At 48.0% G+C, this 18,589-nt stretch overlaps 1 long non-coding RNA gene across 1 annotated transcript; it reads right to left on the bottom strand.

Moving 5' to 3' along the window:
- Nucleotides 1-17,410: 17,410 nt before the first annotated feature.
- Nucleotides 17,411-18,117, bottom strand: LOC145790179 (uncharacterized). Its single transcript, XR_014328840.1, has 3 exons — nt 17,995-18,117; nt 17,705-17,866; nt 17,411-17,611 (listed from the first exon to the last, which is right to left on the bottom strand). It is a non-coding gene; the product is annotated as an uncharacterized LOC145790179 (long non-coding RNA).
- Nucleotides 18,118-18,589: the final 472 nt, after the last annotated feature.

The raw sequence follows: 18,589 nt of genomic DNA, 5'->3' as shown, positions 1-18,589 counted from the left end.
TTTATCACCAGGGAGGTCACTGAAGGGTGGGAGGCCAACAATTGTTGCAACAACCAGTTATACATCCTCCGACGCCCTCCGGCGCCCTTTTTTCACACTTCCGGGCTAATGTTGAACACCTTGGACCCACATTCTAGAACTTTGAACCACATATTTGTGATGTACACACATGAGAGGACCCTAAAAGTTGGTGGCCGGCCAGTAATTCCACCTGACCCTTTTGAACCCCTCTTTCCGAGCTAATGTTGAACCCCTTGGACCCACTTTCCTGAACTTTGAACCACAGGGTTGTGTTGTACACACATAGGAGGACACTATCAAGTGGTGGCCGGCCAGAAAATCTGATTGACCCTTTTGACCCCTAGCCGGCCGGCTAGGGGGTGTGGCCGGCCGGCCACCTGGAGCAAAAGTAACTGGCCGGCCGAGATCTTGGCACTGTGCACTTTACAGCTGTGGAGCTTTATCCCCCAGAAAAGATCTTTATCCGGGGGATATTTTGTGGGGGAAAGTTTGTCTCCTTTTCCCCCACCTTTACACCCCCTTGTTGGCCTATATAGCAAGCAAGCTAGATCATTTGTTGGGGTTAGAAAACTTCACCTTCAAGCTTCCATACACAACTCCATCTCTATACCTCTCATTTCCTTGAAAATCTCTAAGTCCCTAAGCACCATTTCTTCTACACCACCAAGCTCTACCATTACCACTTCATTTCCAGCAACAAGGAAGGTTTCTCAAAGGCAAAAGGAGCTGCAAATTGATCCAAGAAGCAATAAAAGTCTTAGTCTTCAAGGGTGAGTAACATTTCTCCTCTTTGACCCTTTTTCTTGATCTATTTTTAAGCCCTACATGCTTTTTTTTTCAAGCTCCGGCCCTAACTGAAAGGGACCCTCTTTTGAGCTCATTTTCACTTTTCATTAAGGGCTCAACCCTGTTTGAGCCCTCCATGATGCACTTGCTTCATTGATCCTCTTGTATGTCATAATCTTGCATGCTATTTTTGGCCCATGAGTAATCTGTTTTTGAGCATGAGGTAATCTGTGAATGTGCTTATTTTGGGCCCTTCTTCAACATTGTTGAAGGGCCCTTCACCATTTGGTGCCTCCATGTGTCACTTGTAGTTATATCCCTTATTTGACCCCATTTTTGCATAAATTGGCAGCCCTCTTTGCTTCTGTTTTTGGACCTTGGTCCGAACTGAAAGTGGCCTTGTTTTGGCCTATACTTCATGTTTCATTAACATTTTTTTTTTTCTGTTTGGTGATTATTTTGTATACTTCATGTTATAGCACCTTTTGAGCCTCAATCTTGTGCCCTTTTTTAGCATGTTTGTATATTGATTCGAGGATTGCCATATACTGTAAACATTCATATTTTTGGTCCCTCTTCAATGTTGTAGAAGGAAATTTTTCAGTTTGGATTTTGCTTATATCACTTGCTTCATTACCCCTCTTTTGGCCCCTATTCTTGCATGCCATTTTTACCCTACCTATGCTTGCTGTTTGGCCATGTTTATAACTGTGAAAGTGCCTTTTTTGGGACTGTCTAGCTTCTGTCTTTGCATTGCATGTCCATGTTGTGCATGTTTGGCATAGCTATAGGCCATTTCGGGTGCCTAAATTCGCATTTCGGGACAATTCCATGCATTTGGTATCATTTCGCCTCATTTCGGGACTGTTTTCCCCCATATTTTACTGCTGAAATTCCATTAGAATGATTGCTATCCATTTCATGTCATTGCATCGCATTTTATCATAGCCTCGGTTTGCGTGCCCGTGTGCACGCATTTCGAGGCACTTCATTTTCATCAACCGGCATCCTATGTGAGTGTGGCTGAGGCTCACTCATGTTGGTATAAGCCCATATCATGTTTCCATGTCATTACATCGCATTCCATCATCGCCTCAGTTTGCGTGCCCGTGTGCACGCATTTCGAGGCACTTCATTTTTTTTATCCGCCGGCATCCTATGTGAGTGTGGCTGAGGTTCACTCATGTTGGTATAAGTCCATATCATGTTTTCATGTCATTTGCATTGCATTCCGCTATCGCCTCGGTTTGCGTGCCCGTGTGCACGCATTTCGAGGCACCTCATTTTTATCCGCCGGCATCCTATGTGAGTGTGGCTGAGGCTCACTCATGTTGGTATAAGTCCATATCATGTTTTCATGTCATTTGCATTGCATTCCGCTATCGTCTCGGTTTGCGTGCCTGTGTGCACGCATTTCGAGGCACTTCATTTTTCATCCGCCGGCATCCTATGTGAGTGTGGCTGAGGCTCAATCATGTTGGTATAAGTCCATATCATGCTTTCATGCCATTACATCGCATTCCGCTATCGCCTCGATTTGCGTGCCCGTGTGCACGCATTTCGAGGCACCTCATTTTTATCCGCCGGCATCCAATGTGAGTGTGGCTGAGGTTCACTCATGTTGGCATAAGTCCATATCATGCTTTCATGTCATTACATTGCATTCCGCTATCGCCTCGGTTTGCGTGCCCGTGTGCACGCATTTTGAGGCACCTCATTTTTATCTACCGGCATCCAATGTGAGTGTGGTTGAGGTTCACTCATGTTGGCATAAGTCCATATCATGCTTTCATGTCATTACATTGCATTCCGCTATCGCCTCGGTTTGCGTGCCCGTGTGCACCCATTTCAAGGCACTTCATTTTGCATCCGCCGGCATCTTATGTGAGTGTGGCTGAGGCTCACTCATGTTGGTATAAGCCCATATCATGTTTTCTTGTCATTTGCATTGCGTATGCCATTGCCTCGGTAGGCGTGCCCGTGTGCACGCATTTCGAGGCACTTCATTTTCATCAACCGGCTTCTTATGTGATTGTGGCTGAGGCTCACTCATGTTAGTATAAGTCCATGTTGCATTTTCCATGCCATTTTAGTCACTTGCATTGCATTCTGTCATTTTCTCAGTTTGCGTGCCCGTGTGCACGCATTTCGAGGCATCTCATTCTCATAGCATTGTGCATACTAGGATGTATCTTAGATTGCATTCTGTCATTTTCTCAGCTTGCGTGCCCGTGTGCACGTATTTCGAGGCATCTCATTTCCATAGCATTGTGTATGTTAGGATTGTATCTAGTTACATTTCATGCATATCATGCATATTGCATCGTGTCCGGAATAGGAGTTAGCCCGGGCACGGGAAACGAGGTACATTTCGTACTCCGAGTGACGGAATGTGTCTCAATTCCCCAGTCACCGACACTCCGGATCATCCATGATGGAGTTAGGTTTTAGCTGTAGTTTCATGTGCATTCATCCTATATTGAGTTGTGCATTTCGACTCCTCGGCCATCATGCCTCGGTATGCGTGATTGGTGGCACGAGGATCGAGACATGCATATATCTGTGCAAATACATTGCTATGCCCCTTTCCTGCTCTCTGTTGTAGTAAAACAAAGAATCAGCAACCTTTTTGGGGCTTGGCACGCATTTCAAGAACAGGTGTAAACAGAGGCTAATTGGGGCATTCCGGTGGATTTCTGCGCAAGACAACCCGGACATGCATCATCCATCAGAAGCAAGGGAGTCCCTGGCTTGCACGCCAGTTTTATTTGCTTTCTTAGTTAATTCATTAATTAATTAGAATTTTGTAATATTTTGGACTGTAATATTCTTTTATTCGGGACTGTAATATTTGGACTGTATTATTTATTCGGACCCTCTGCGCGAGGGCGCAACTGTAATAAGCGTGCGTGAGTGTGATGTATGTCTTCCAACCCCACGTCTTTCTCCCTTTTTATTTATCCGCTTATGATGGTTAGATTAGGGCATATTTCAATTAGCATACAGTATGATAGCATGTTTGCATTCATTCATCTATTTTGCATGCACCGGGCTCGGCGCATCATACTAACTGCATTGTACTTTCAATTTCAAAGTTGAATACATGATATGTTGTAACATTTCATATGCCATCTTAGAATAGCCGAGCCTGCTATAATTGCATTTTTGCATGTGTTGCATTAGGCATTTCTATATACTTAGGACCATGCATGATTTCTAATGAAGTTTCTGTTTTGGCTCGGAGTACCCGGTAAGTTTTATGATTTAGCATCCTTGCATGCGTGTGAGTGACTGCCATGAATAGCATGCTTACCATGGGGCTATGTGCTTATATGATATAACTGCCTGAATGCCTGTGGGTGAAGGTTGGGTTATCTGAATTGGAATAAATCATCAAATGTTTCAAGCCTACCTGCGGGTAGCAAAACCTTTTTCAAAAACAAACATGAAATGTTTCGTTCCAATTCGGGCGACCCAGTCTATACTTGTATGCTGTGCGCATCACATAGTAACCTAGGCTAATAACCGGAATAAGGACACACAAAGTTTTCAAAAATTGATATCATGGTTAGTAGAGGCCGGTCTACGACCGGGCGAGCGGGGGTGCTCACGAAGTGACCTTCCCCAATCGTACCCATGTTCCCGAGCCGAGGCAACTTTGGTGATGACGGACACGTGGCCTTTTGGCACCGAGTCAGGGTTTCCTAAATTTCCCAAAATAAAATATTTAGGTGGCGACTCTGTATCTGGCAAAGCAGTCCATGTTTGGCACTTCTTTCAAAAAATCAGTTTTCTCAAAACGATTTGCCGGATTTGGACTCTTTGGTTCAGATTTAGAACCGTGACTGACGAAAGTCGAGTCCGAGCTGTGGCGAGGTCCCCCGCGGGCTTGCTACAGTTTCTGGCGACTCTGCTGGGGATTTAGAGAACTTGACTCGAACTCATGATATCTGTTTTTTACTACACTTGTGTGATTCTTTGCATTGCATTTGCATTGGTGCGCCTAGGACACCGTGTTTGCCATCTGCTATTCCTGAACGGTTTGCCGGAGGCTTGTCTTGTCAAGGCATGACCATAAGGCTGACCGGTTGTGGGCTCTGCCAGTATGGGAACACAAACCCCGGTTTTACCGGGGCACCCTCTTTGACCATTCGACCTAGTGCATATTCGGATCCATAGTGACTATTCCAAATTAGGACAGGTTGCTCACCCGTTTATAGGTTGTTTGAAACCGCTGCGTGCGTAGTGAAACCCTAGCTCCTGACACAATAGGACAGGGAAACCCTACCCCAACATAGGGGTGTTTTGGCTCTCACTTATCTGTTATGTGCTTTAGAGTGCGTCTCTACAGGAATGCATGTATCAGTATATGAGTTTGGGCATCAAGCTTGCGGGCTTCAGTTCAGTATTGTCAGTATCAGGCCTGCGGGCATCAGATCAGTATATGAGTTTGAGTATCAAGCCTGCGGGCATCAGTTCAGTATTGTCAGTATCAGGCCTGCGGGCATCAGTTCGGTATTATGGGTATCAGGCCTGCGGGCATCAGCCAGTATTTGAGAATCAGCTATCTGCGGGTATCAGATTCTGTTTTAGGGGACAGTGATACAAGGATAATAATCAGTGTTTGAGGATAGTGTTTATTCAGCTTATTGACTGTGTGTTGATTATGCCCGACTGTGTGTCATGCATTTTATTTTAAGCTGTTATGCTGCCCGTTTATCTGTTTATTTATTTCCTTTTCGCTTTATTTATCTTTTGCTAGGGTCAGTCTTTAGCACAATTGATTCCAACCCAGCAGGCATTTCCCAAGCACTTTGGACACGAGGTCGTCGACTCCATCGATCTGAGGATCTAATCGACGGACAGCCAGTGTTCCATTCTCTACCCCCTGTTACCAGAAGGAAGCAGAAAAAGCGCAGTGTATCTGAACAGAGATCACCAGAACAGTGGTTTCCCCCATCAGTGGACAGTTGGATTGAGATCCCCATTGAGACAGATCTGCCAGTAGTTCAGACAAATCAAAACAGTATGACGGCACCAACAGGAGTTGAGGAAATGATGCGCCAAATGCAGGAAACCATGCGGGCCATGCAACAGGATGCCGTTCGCCGGGATGAACTCGCCAAGCAACAATCCGAGATTATGACCCAGCAGACTGAGCTGATTACCAGACTGCAACAACAAAATACAGCATCTGTTTCACAAGAAATTCCTCCTCCGGCGAGGGCTCCATTACCTGAGCAGACACCTGCTGTTCAGAACGCTCCTCCAAACACCTAGAATACTGTACCGACTATCCAGAACCCGCAAGAGGACACGAATCTTCCAACGGGGCCCGCTCCGCCCCCGCTTCCACCACAACTGTCCAAGGTCCATACATCCAATCACCCGGACTCTCCATTTGAGGTCGAGGTTGATCATACAGCTCTGAAATTGAGCAAACTGGAGAAGCTCTTCAAGAAATCCCAAGGGGTCAAGGCTATGCTGGATATCAAAGATGGATAAACCGAGGAGGCCGTAACACTCCCCGATAGGTTCAAAATGCCACAAATCGACCGCTTTGATGGGTCCGGCGACCCCATGGTCCATATCCGACTGTTTGCAGACATCTTGCGGCCAATGGGCCTAACACGACCACAAAAGCTTTCATTATTCGGCCGAACCCTGTCGGGTGTGGCCTCCCATTGGTACGCAAAGTTACAAGATGAAGTGAAGAAGAATTGGGATGAGATGGTTGAGGCCTTTGTCGCGCAGTATTCGTACAACACTCAGATCGAGATCACAACTCGTGATCTTGAAACGACAAGGCAAGAGCCCAAGGAAACTTTCTCGGACTTTGTGATCCGATGGAGGGCAAAGGCGTCAATGATGACTTTAAGGCCCACTGACAAAGATCAAATCCGGATGATTGTGCGCAATCTCCACCCAAAACTGATGTAGAGAATGATTGTAGTCCCCTTCCCTACTTTCGCAGATTTACATGAGATGGGGGTGCAAATCGAAGACGCAATGAAACAAGGTCTGTTTGACCACGACAGAGAACAACCGAGGAGGACCTTCAACCGTAACAACAATGCGGGCCCGAGTGGCGCTGCAAATACGAGAGCCTCGGAAGTTAGTATGGTCACCACCACTCCCCCTCCCCCTCCAAGGCCCATGACTGCCACACCCTTCTCCGGCGCGTCCGGAAGCAACACACAAACCAACAGATTCCAACCACGAGGCCAAAGAACCTTTACCCCACTATATATGCCCCTGACCAAAGTTCTGGGAATATTGATCAGAAAAAATCATTTAAAACCCCTGGAGCCAAAGCCATTACCGAATCCACTCCCCCCCTCTTACGACCCGTCAAAGTACTGCGCATATCACCAACAACACGGTCACGACACCGACTGTTGTTACAGATTGCGTCATGAGATCCAAGATCTTATTGACAAACAGGTGATCGCGCCTCCTGATAAACCCAATGTCACAACCAACCCTCTCCCACCACATAACCAACCTCTCCCTCCCAAAAGAATTAATTTTATCCAGACTGGGGTCGCATCTTACGATCCTAGCATCTATATTACACCCACCCACCTACCCAAGCCAGAGGTGCTCCTCCCCGATTGCACTGATTTCTTGTGCATGGTGGACATCTCCAAAACCCAACCAGAACCGATGGTGGTGACCGTCGAAGACAGGGCAGGGCAGATTTTGGAAGAGAATGAGATTGTTGAATCCGGGACTGGACGGAGTTTTACTGGGGGAGCCTATGATCCAAGCAAGTACATCCTATCAACAAGCCGAATTGGGCTAGGTATGGAATTGCCAGAGACAGGAGAGCTATGCATGATCCGGGGGGACGGATCTGGGCTATGGGCAGATAATCTGACAGCCGTAGAGGAGGACTTTGCCAACCTGCAATTTCTCGACGACCAGGAACTGAGGGATGCGTCAATCAATTGGTACGATTATGAGGGATCAGAGGAGGCCACTGGATGGCTCGAAGATCAACCAGATGCAGTGGGGGAAGCCCAACTAGAACAGAGCCCGGCAGGGGCAGAAGTATCAGTTGTGGCCGGAATGGCCGAAAGTCAAGTTGTATCGCCGGAGAGCGCCGGTGCTAAGAATTCCGCTCGAGACATGGGCATTACAGATACGGGAATTGTTGAACAAGCAGCTGTACTGATGCAGCTAGAACGAGAAAAGTTTGAGGAGGCTGAGAGAATTAGGAAAGCTAAAGGCCCTGAGGGGACTGAAAGTGCTGTGTGCACAAAGATGGAGAACGCTGTGAGCATGTGGACAGAGAATACTGTGAGTACAACTAAACTGGAGCCAGACAGGTGTCTGTTGGCTGCCGATGGAATGTGGTGAGAAGACGATGACTTATGTCTTGCCCACACGGATGAAGACCGGGGGAGTAATCAACCGGATGACACTTGGTACCTCGATGAGGTCGACCACATGACGAGAAGTGGGCGGTACTTCAAACCCCCACACCTGGACCAACCCGAGGCATCCGGGAAGGATAGAGAAGCGGAGAAACAGAAGGAGAAGCAGATTGAAGAGGAAGCTGTGCTGAAACAATTAAAGAAGATACAAGAAGACATCTCCATCTGGGGACTGCTAATGGCATCGCGAGTACATAGAGAAGCTGTCCTATCTGCTATGGACAAGTCCAAACTCTCCATAGACACCATGCCTGAACAGCTGGTTGGGCTGGTTTTTCCGGAAGGAGGTTCCCCGGCATTAACCTTTTCGGACAAGGAACTACCGCCTGAGGGCACAAGTCATAACAAACCTCTCTATATTTCTGTCGAATGTAGAGATAAGTGGATACCGGTGGTACTTGTTGATACCGGGTCTGCGATTAATGTCTGCCCGACCAGAACGGCATATGCAATCGGGTTGAAACCCGTGGACTTCGTCCCAACTACCCAAGTAATCAGAGCATACGACAATACCAGCAGAGAAGTGATGGGGACTGTTAAAATTCAAACAAAGGTTGGTCCAGGACAACACAACATCGAATTTCATATCTTGGACGTTCCCGCAACCTTTAACCTACTTTTGGGGCGACCGTGGTTGCACCAGGTCAAAGCAGTCTCTTCCACTCTACATCAAATGCTAAAGTACCCCCACGGGAAAGGGGTAGCAATTGTTTTTGGGAATTCGTCAATCCATCCGCCGCCGGAAGTGTCCACACCTGTCTTGGAGATCGAGCACGGCACGGAGGATGTGTTTTTGTCGGGGTTCACTTTGGCCGAGGCTCAAGTGGTGCAGAATGTCATGGCTGTGAATGAGGGTATGTACGTTAGTGCTCAATCTATTTACCTCATGAACAAGCTAAAACATACCCCCGGGATGGGTTTAGGGAGAAGCGGCCGGAAGGGCGTCTCAGTATTGGCCGAAGTGCCACACAACCCCCACGCCTTTGGACTGGGTTATCTGCCCACCAAGGAGGATTGGGTGAGGAAAGGAAAAGAAATGGCCGGAAGGGCCAGGGCAAAGAAGGCCGGGAAGCCATTTGAGTTAATGCACAGGCCCATCTGGGGTACCCTAAACGGACGCTTCGTCCGGGAGGGGGAAGATTTTCCATTCTGCGGCTTCCCGGAGCCATGGCTAAACGCGGAGGGGACGCGCGTGCCTGGTTTTGAAATCTTCTTCGACATACAATTATCTGGGGATGACGTTGCCGAAGCGCAGACAGACCCACCAACTGAGGTTGAGCAATGTGAAGTAGTGGATCCTGAGAGCACAGAGCTTGAAATGGGGGTAGCACTGGCGAGTCTACTACCAGATCCTCCGATCGGCCAAGAGTGCTTGGGGGATAACTCTTCGGTTTCTGTGATTGGAGATGAAATAGCTGCGGGCTTTCCAGCGCCGATCTTGGATGCATCTATCGCACCTTCTCTCATCTGGCAATATGAAGAAGGCTTTTTATCTAGCAGCTCCGGGTCAGGTAGTGAGCCGGAATCTGATTCTACCGAATCTTGTGCGTCAGAATCAGATTCCAGCTCGACTGAGTCTGGGTCCGGTATTCCTGGGGGTGATAACCCGGATGCCACAGTCTTGTCTAGGTCGTCATTTTCATTTTCTTTTGAGTCTGTTGTAACAGAGGAATCTGACGGCTTGGAAGTATTTAATGAGAATGATGTGGATGTGGTTTCCGAGTATTTTTCTGTGCCTTTGATTTATTGCTTAAATCAGAATTTTCAAAATTTTGATGAAAACAACGAGGGAGAAATTCCCCCAGTTTTGCAACGATTAATTGATCAAGAGCAGGAAAGATTAGTTAAACCTTTAATGGATGAAATCACTACTGTGAATGTTGGTACTGAGAAGGACCCGCGGCTGGTCCAGATCGGGTCCACGTTGTCTTCGGAAGAGCGTGAGCGCTTAGTCGCTTTATTAAAAGATTTCAAAGATGTTTTCGCGTGGTCCTACGAAGACATGCTTGGAATCGATCCTGAGATTGTACAGCACCGGATCCCTCTTGATCCCGAGGCCCGCCCTGTCAAACAGAAACTCAGAAGGATTCGCCCGGACTGGGCCCTCAAAATTAAGGAAGAGGTCACCAAACAAATTGACGCAGGGTTCCTGCTGGTATCTGAGTATCCAACTTGGTTGGCCAACATTGTTCCGGTGCCAAAGAAGGACGGAAAAATTCGGGTCTGTGTAGACTTCAGAGATTTGAACAGGGCCAGTCCAAAGGACGACTTTCCCTTGCCACACATTGATGAATTGGTGGATTTCACGGCAGGACACGCCTTGCTTTCATTTATGGATGGTTTCTCAGGCTATAATCAGATAGTGATGGCACCCGAAGACCGGGAGAAGACTGCGTTCACTACCCCGTGGGGTACATATTGTTATAGAGTGATGCCATTCGGGTTGAAAAATGCTGGAGCTACGTATCAACGGGCAGCAACTACAATATTGCATGATATGATCCATAAAGAGGTCGAGGTGTACGTGGACGACATGATTGTCAAGTCCAAAGATAGAGAGGGCCACTACACCGCCTTACAAAAATTCTTTCAAAGGATCAAAGAGTTTCGGCTGCGACTGAATCCCCAGAAATGCACGTTTGGTGTTACAGCGGGGAAGATGCTAGGGTTTCTGATTACACAAAGGGGCATCGAGGTCGACCCTTCCAAAATCAAGGCCATCTTAGAAATGCCACCACCAAAGACTGAAAAGGAGGTGCGAGGCTTTCTGGGTAAAGTGCAATTCATAAGACGGTTTATTTCTAAATTAACCTTGACTTGTGAACCACTTTTTGGTCTCCTGAAGAAAGGAAAGAAATTCCAATGGGATGGCCGATGTCAAGCAGCTTTTGAGCAGATCAAAGAGTATCTACAGAACCCACCCGTGTTGTCACCACCAGAACCAGGGAGACCGTTGATATTGTACCTTTCGGTAACTGAGACTACCATGGGCTGCATGCTCGCGCAGGAGTCAGAAGACAAAGTGGAAAGAGCCATCTACTATCTGAGCAAAAAGATGCTGGATTACGAGACCCGCTATACACCGTTGGAGAAGGCTTGTTTGGCCTTGGTATGGGCAACCAGGAAGCTGCGGCACTACCTATTAGCTCACTCAGTAATGTTGGTTTCGCGTTTGGATCCTATCAAATATCTTTTTGAGAAACCAGCACTTACGGGTAGGCTAGCTCGTTGGCTGCTGTTACTCTCCGAATTTGATTTGAAGTATGTAACGCGCAAGTCAGTAAAAGGTAGAGCGGTAGCGGAGTTCCTTGCCGACCACCCGGTTGAGGGGGATGAAGCGGTTGAGTATCTATTCCCAGATGAAGCCATTCTGCACGTCGAAGATGAAACTTGGATGATGTACTTTGACGGAGCGTCAAACCAGTATGGGTATGGGATAGGGGTGTTGCTGATAGCGCCTGATGATTCCCGTATCCCTTTAGCATTCAAGCTCCGGTTCAAAGTTTCCAACAATGAAGCAGAGTATGAGGCATGTATTGCTGGCCTGGAAGCAGCCCTAGAACTAGGGGCAAGACGGTTGGATGTCATTGGGGACTCGAACCTTGTTGTGTCTCAAGCAAAAGGAGATTGGAAAGTCAAGGAGGAAAGGATGATAATCTACCACCAAACCTTGGATTTGTTAATTCCTTGGTTTGAGAAGCTAAATTTCACCCACCTCGTAAGAGAGAACAACAGGTTTGCAGATTCATTAGCAACTCTATCTTCTATGATAGACATCCCGTCCTGAGTCCGGATGCATCCAGTCATTATTGATCAGAAGTTCGTGCCGGCATACGAGTCAATTTCCGCCATAGATGAGGTTCAAGACAGCAACCCCTGGTATTACGACATCTGGAACTTCTTGGAAAAGGAGACATATCCACCGGGGGCAAATGCCAAGGATAAGAGGGCCGTCAGAAGAATGGCTGCTCAGTTCATTATCTGCGGGGGAAAGCTGTACAAAAGGGGTCATCTGGGAATGCATAAGCTCTGTGTGGAAGCCGAAGAGTCAAAGTGCCTGATGGAGGCCATCCATGGGGGAGAGTGCGGTGCACACATGAATGGAGTAATGCTGGCTAGAAAGATTCTCAGACAGGGCTACTACTGGTCAACCATGGAGGAGGATTGTATTAGTTTTGTTCGGCGATGCCACAAATGTCAAATTCATGCAAACCGCATGAACATCCCGCCGTCAAAACTGTACAACATGACTTCGCCGTGGCCTTTTTCAGTCTGGGGAATTGATGTGATCGGAGCTGTTACCCCGAAGGGGTCAAACGGGCATGAGTTTATCCTGGTAGCGATAGATTATTTCACAAAGTGGGTCGAGGCCCAATCATACGCGGTGTTGAAGGCGTCGCACGTCGCAAAGTTCATCAGGAACAACATCATCTGCCGCTACGGGGTGCCAAACGAGATAATTTAAGATAATGGTTCCCACTTCAAGAAAGAAGTGGTAGACTTGTTGGAGAAATACAATGTGGCTTTCCATAAGTCATCTACATACCGGCCGCAGACCAACGGAGCGGTTGAGGCCGCCAACAAGAATATCAAGCATATACTGCGGAAGATGGTGGGAACCTATCGGGATTGGCCAGACAAGCTGCCATTTGCTCTGTGGGGCTACAGGACTTCAATCAGGACTTCTACTGGAGCAACTCCATATTCATTGGCCTATGGAATGGAGGCTGTTCTACCCATTGAGATTGAGGTTCCGTCGTTACGAGTATTGGCTGAATGCCAGATAGCCGAAGCAGATTGGCAGCAGAGCAGATTCGAAGAACTCATGCTCTTTGATGAAAGGAGGCTGAAAGCACTGTACCACATCCAAGGCTATCAACGCAGAATTGCCCGGGCTTTCAACAAGAAAGTTAAGTCCAGGAATCTGAAAGAAGGAGATTTGGTGCTCAAAGACAACCGAGCTCCCATCCACGACCTAAGGGGCAAGTTCAAACCCAATTGGACTGGTCCTTACATCATCAATGCTATCTGGTCAGGTGGGGCTGTGGTTCTGATGGATCTAGATGGCTTGGAGTTCTCACAACCGATCAATAGGGACAAGTTGAAGAAATACTATCCTTGAGAGGCTCGCTAGGCCGAAAACCCGAAAGGGCGACCTAGGCAAAAGTCAGAGCACAAAAAATTAGAAAATATAAAAACTGAGCTCGCAAGGTTGAAAACCCGCAAAGGGCGGCGTTGGCAAAAGTTAGAGCGCAAAAGGAGAGTGAAAATACTCTAGTGAACCCGAGCCTGAACTACGTAAGGCTTGATTCCCATCTTTGGGATACGTAGGCAACTTCACCTTGAAGTTCAGCCATAAACTTTTCCCCGATCAACTCTGTCCATTTCGATCATCTCAGTCATCTTTATCCATCAGCGTTTATCGCGATCTCCGGTACAGTGCTGTTCAAACTAGGGGCAACTTTCCGTTGCCGCGACGGTGCAAAGTTACTCAGACAAGGGGCAACTTTCCGTTGCCGTGCAGTGCCGCATTGTTCTTCAGACTAGGGGCAACTTTCCAGTTGCAGGGATCTGGGGTTGTGCATCTCAGTGACAGATTTTCGGCGTGTCCAGTTCTGATCCACATCGAAAATAGTTTTGAAAAGTTTTAATAAAAGTTGACTTTGTTCAAATCAATCTTTTTACGACTGAGACCATTTTTGGACCAAAAGCGGAAAATTTTCAGTACCATAACCTTCAATTTCATTGATTTCAAAATAGAGTTCTCCTGCTCTTGCATTACAATCGAGGTTGCTTTTTTAGTACATTCATAAAGAAAACTTGAAAATGCTAAATAAGCAATAAACTTGAGGCATAGTTGAATCAAGTATCTCTGCGTCCCCTCCCAAAGCTGGACGAAGCATCTGATGCCAAGCTAGGCCCAACCTGTGCCTCCTCATTGAGCCAAACCAAGCACTCATCGGACAAAGTACAACTGAAAGTTGAAGCAGGGGCCAGGAGCTCTCTAGTCCTCCATGCCGTGGCATATCGAGCAAGCTGTGCACCCCGGACCGGGAAAGCAGCTGGGTACTCAATCCCCTCCGGTGGGCAGGTCTGATCATGACCAAACTGACGCAGGAACCGGAACGGAAAATAGAATACGCAGTGGGTTAGACCAATCAATTGGATCCCAATCAGCCGAGACATACTATAGCTCATTGCCGGGAGGTTGAGCCAAGGGCAACGCCAAGCAATGCCGTCTGCGGACAAATTGCACATCCAATCGAACCACCACCTTTCGTCAAGAGCATTGACTAGGCGCTGTCGAAAGAAGTAGCCTTGAGCTGTATAGGCCGGGCAAGAGTCCACAACCTGCAACTTGTCCATTAACCATACCTAGGGGAGGGATGGAAAATGAGAGAATAAAGAACAGAGAGATGTACGATGAGAGAAAAGTAAGACAAGGGTTTTGTGAGAAAAATCGAGCCTGAGGGTCGAGTGATGTGAGCAAATATATATGTAAGGTCGGGTGGGAAACATTACCTGCAGCAGCAGTGGACTCCCAGCAAACCTAGTCGCCTCCCGGCGATAGACAGAATCTAAGCCCATCAGTGTCTCGGCCAAGGTCATGGCAATACAACTCTTTCCTTCTCTCAAACCTTGGGCGACTTCAATCAGGCGAATGCTAGCCCCGCTGAAGCCCGAGGAAAGCAGAAAGTGAGACAACAAACACAAGCAGAGGGCGTGTTGCCGGAAACCCTGCCAATGATGGTTGCTGCGGTCACCGGCGTCGGAAAAACGATGGATCAAGCCGAGGATGTCCAGTTCCCCACTGCAGATCAGAGATCGAGCGTCATGCGCAGTGAGCCCACACATCCGCCCTAAAACCTGAGCATAGCCAAAACGGAGCTGGGGCAAGATCACTTCAGAGCATTCAGACTCCATCAAAACCTGAAAATCTTCGAAAGTGGGACACATCTCTTGGCCGCCAAAGCTAAAAACATGCGTCACTGGATTCCAGAACCTTGCCGCGGCATGGAGAAAGGGAAGCTGTAGCGGAGTACGGCTCAGCGTGAATAGTGCATTCAAGCCGAAACCCCGGAAATTCAGCTTTTCCGAGCCATCTAGAGAAGAGATCCAAGATGTGACATTTTCTGCGAGAAACGCCTCCATCTTTGTCTAAAACTAAGATGAAATGAATGTTCCCGAAGTTGAGGCTTTTATAGAAGGAAAAACACTATTCACGGGGACACGTGTCAAAAATCTGGTGGCTGCAGGACTAAGTGGCCGGCCGGCCACCTTTTCTGGCTGGCCAGCCATTTACTTTTTACAAAACTGGCCGGCCAGCTGTCTCTCTCAACAAAAATGGCCGGCCGGCTCCCAAAAGTGGCCGGCAATGCTGCAGTGTATCCTCTTGGCCCTGTTTTACCCTTCGAGGGAGAGTTCCAAGCATTTCCATGCAACGGGAGAGTCAAAGGCCTTCATCTCCCTCCGTTTCGGATGCGTTCCGATGCCCAGATCGTCAGGAGTACACTCTGTTATCGTTTTGTTTATCGAGTTGTTGTTTTGATTATCGAGTTGTTGTTTTGCTTATCGAGTTGTATGTCGAGCGGACGTGTTTCGTGTTTTTGAGTCATTGCGCTCTGTTTTAACAATCTTTGTTTAAAGTCTTGTTTATTTGCATTGTCAACATTATTGCATTTTTCTTATCGAGTTGTAAACTTCCTAAGGATCTGTTATATCTTAGTAAGGTGAGTTGTTTAGTTTGTTGCGTCGGTTCACTACCTGACTTGGTGATTACACAATGCACATTCCCATTCAATTTCATTTTTGTGCAAAATAAATTGATGCGATACGATGCTAAAAGTTTAAAATACAAACACTTTTTCAAAAGCTATTTCATTTCATCATGCTTTACAACAAACAAAGGTACAAGTTTTACAAAAAAAAAAAAAATAAAACTGCCTAACAATGTGCAAAGTGCTACAAACTACTCGCAAAAAGAAAAATAAAGCAGGAAATAGCGGCATCAATGTCCTCGGGAACGAGAATGAGAAGCACTCCTCATCCTCTTCTGCGGAACAACCTCTGCGCCATCATCATCATCTGAGTCGGAGCTGTCATCCTTAGGATCCCCCTCAGCCTCGCCTCTATTCCCTGAGCCAAAACCGGAGCCCCCCTCCTCAGCAGATGTCTCTGACTGACGATCGATAGCCTCCTCCTCCTCCTCCTCAGCATCCTCCTCCTCCTCCTCAGGCTCCACCTCCACAACGTGAGCCCTGCATCTGCGGACAGGCCCTCCTCGAGCTCCTCGAAAAGGCCGAGATGGCCCCGCCCCCTGAAAAGGCCCAGATGGCCCAGCTCCCCAAGGAGGCCCGGGTGGCCTGGCCTGCGGCTGACCGGACCATGAAGGCATCTGAAAACAAAAAGTTCAATTCAAAATATATACATCAGATGCAGATACAGGCAAAGGCTACGTGAAGTGGGTGCATGTAAATACAGTGTACAAGAGGGGTATGTGTCAGATGTGCTCTACACAAGTAGTCTATCGATGCAGTAGAAATCAGCATGTCATCAGAAGTATGATAAATGCCAGAAAACTGAAGGGTACCTGAATGCCCGCGACAGACAACTGTGCCTCCCTACGCAGGACCATGCCCTCGAATGTGGCCACCAGTCCAACCACCTCCTCCATGTACCCTCGTGGTGGCTGCAAATATGAGCTCATAATCATCAGTGAACAAAAGAATGTCTAAACATCTGAATGATGAATGAAAAACAGTGGAGCATACCAGCGGTGAGTCAGGATCAATGGCGTATCGATCACTGGGCATCGAAGGCTCTAGTGGGATCGGGGTCGGAGAGATAGCCCCATACTGCCACGCCATCAACTCAGTCGGCATATCTGGCCATCCAGGATGAGGATAAGTCGACGGAACCGGAGGAACCGGTCTACTCCCACCTCTAGATGTACCAGCCCTGCTAGTAGAAGGGGCGTCTGCAGCCTGAGCCCGAGCCTGGCCCGAGGATGACATACCGGCAGGCCTCATCATCGGAATACGAGCTCCCACCAATGGAGGCATCAAATATATGTGACGGTAAGTGGCGTAGTCCCCCTCCTCAATATGTAGTAAAGCATCACTACCCAGCATGGCGCCAACTACCTCCGAGTAAGAGAGCCTGTCAGCAGTCCGCATACTGGCTGGGGGTACTGCGGGAAGATCCTGAGAAAGATACCCCCATACCTGGCGCAGAAAGCGTTCCCCCAAGAACCATACCCTGCCAACCGGCCCTTCAAGCAGGACCCTATACTGGGAGATGTCCGACCCTCCGGTATACTGAAGTCGGAGACCATCACCCAGGGGCGCCCAAGGCTGCCATGTGATCTGCGGATGATAAATGCATAAACCAATCAGAAATCGAGAATATACAGAGCAAATCAAAGATGAAAATGAAAAGAACTGAAAGTTCTGAGGTACCTCTGAATGTCGCACAGTGTCAAAGTACTGTCGCAGGTAAAGGAGGGTCTCTCGATGTCTCGGCCGGTGCGGGCCCTCGAACACCAATGAATATGGGGTCATGGGAATCCCTGCCACCTCCAGCTCTGGGGCTAATGATGGGAAGTATACATAGACCCATAGCTGAGAAAAGCAGTGCAGAATGTAAGTGCGAAATGCCGAGAGCAAAATACAAACTGTAAAAGTGCGCTGTGTGCGCAATGTACAAGTAATGAGAAGTAGAAATGTAAATCAAGGGGACAGAAAAGTACCTCCCAGGCTCTCCAGTAGCCGCCAAGTAAATCGCCCCGCCCGCGGGAGGTCGCACTCATATAAAAGTAAAGGGTAGCCAGGCCGGCGCCACCCTAGTCATATCTACTGACCTGTGATAGGTCGACTAGAGCGCTCAGCAAATATAACCCGACTGTGTTCCCTCTGTCGGTGAACAGGGTAGTCCCGAAGAGGAACATAAGGAAACCACGGGCGTACTGCTCCGTCTCCTCGGGACTCTCAGGCACCATCTCCGCCCGCCGGAAGTGGGAAGAGAACCAAGTGTATCGGACTCTCCCAGAAACCCTGTCAACAGGCGGGCGAGCACCCAATAGATACATCCAAGCGGCCTCCCACTCGCCCATATCCTCATCATAGGGGATGGACCAACCTCCTATGTCTAAGCCAGTCAACACAGCGAAGTCTAGGGGCGTCATGGTCATGTCTCCAGTGGCAGAGAAATGAAAGGAGTTGGTGGTGTCCCACCATCTCTCTACCAAGGCTGCCATCAGTGTCCTCCTGGCAGGACAACGTGACAACCCGACGCAGAAGGGCCCAAACCCTGCCAAGTCTACTAAGTCTCGGACACCCTCCGGG

The sequence above is a fragment of the Camellia sinensis genome, chromosome 5 (assembly GCF_055761805.1).
Source record: "Camellia sinensis isolate YWXY chromosome 5, ASM5576180v1, whole genome shotgun sequence".
Classification (NCBI taxonomy): domain Eukaryota; kingdom Viridiplantae; phylum Streptophyta; class Magnoliopsida; order Ericales; family Theaceae; genus Camellia; species Camellia sinensis.
Note: the sequence above shows the minus strand (reverse complement) of the source record. Positions and strands in the feature narration are given on the sequence as shown.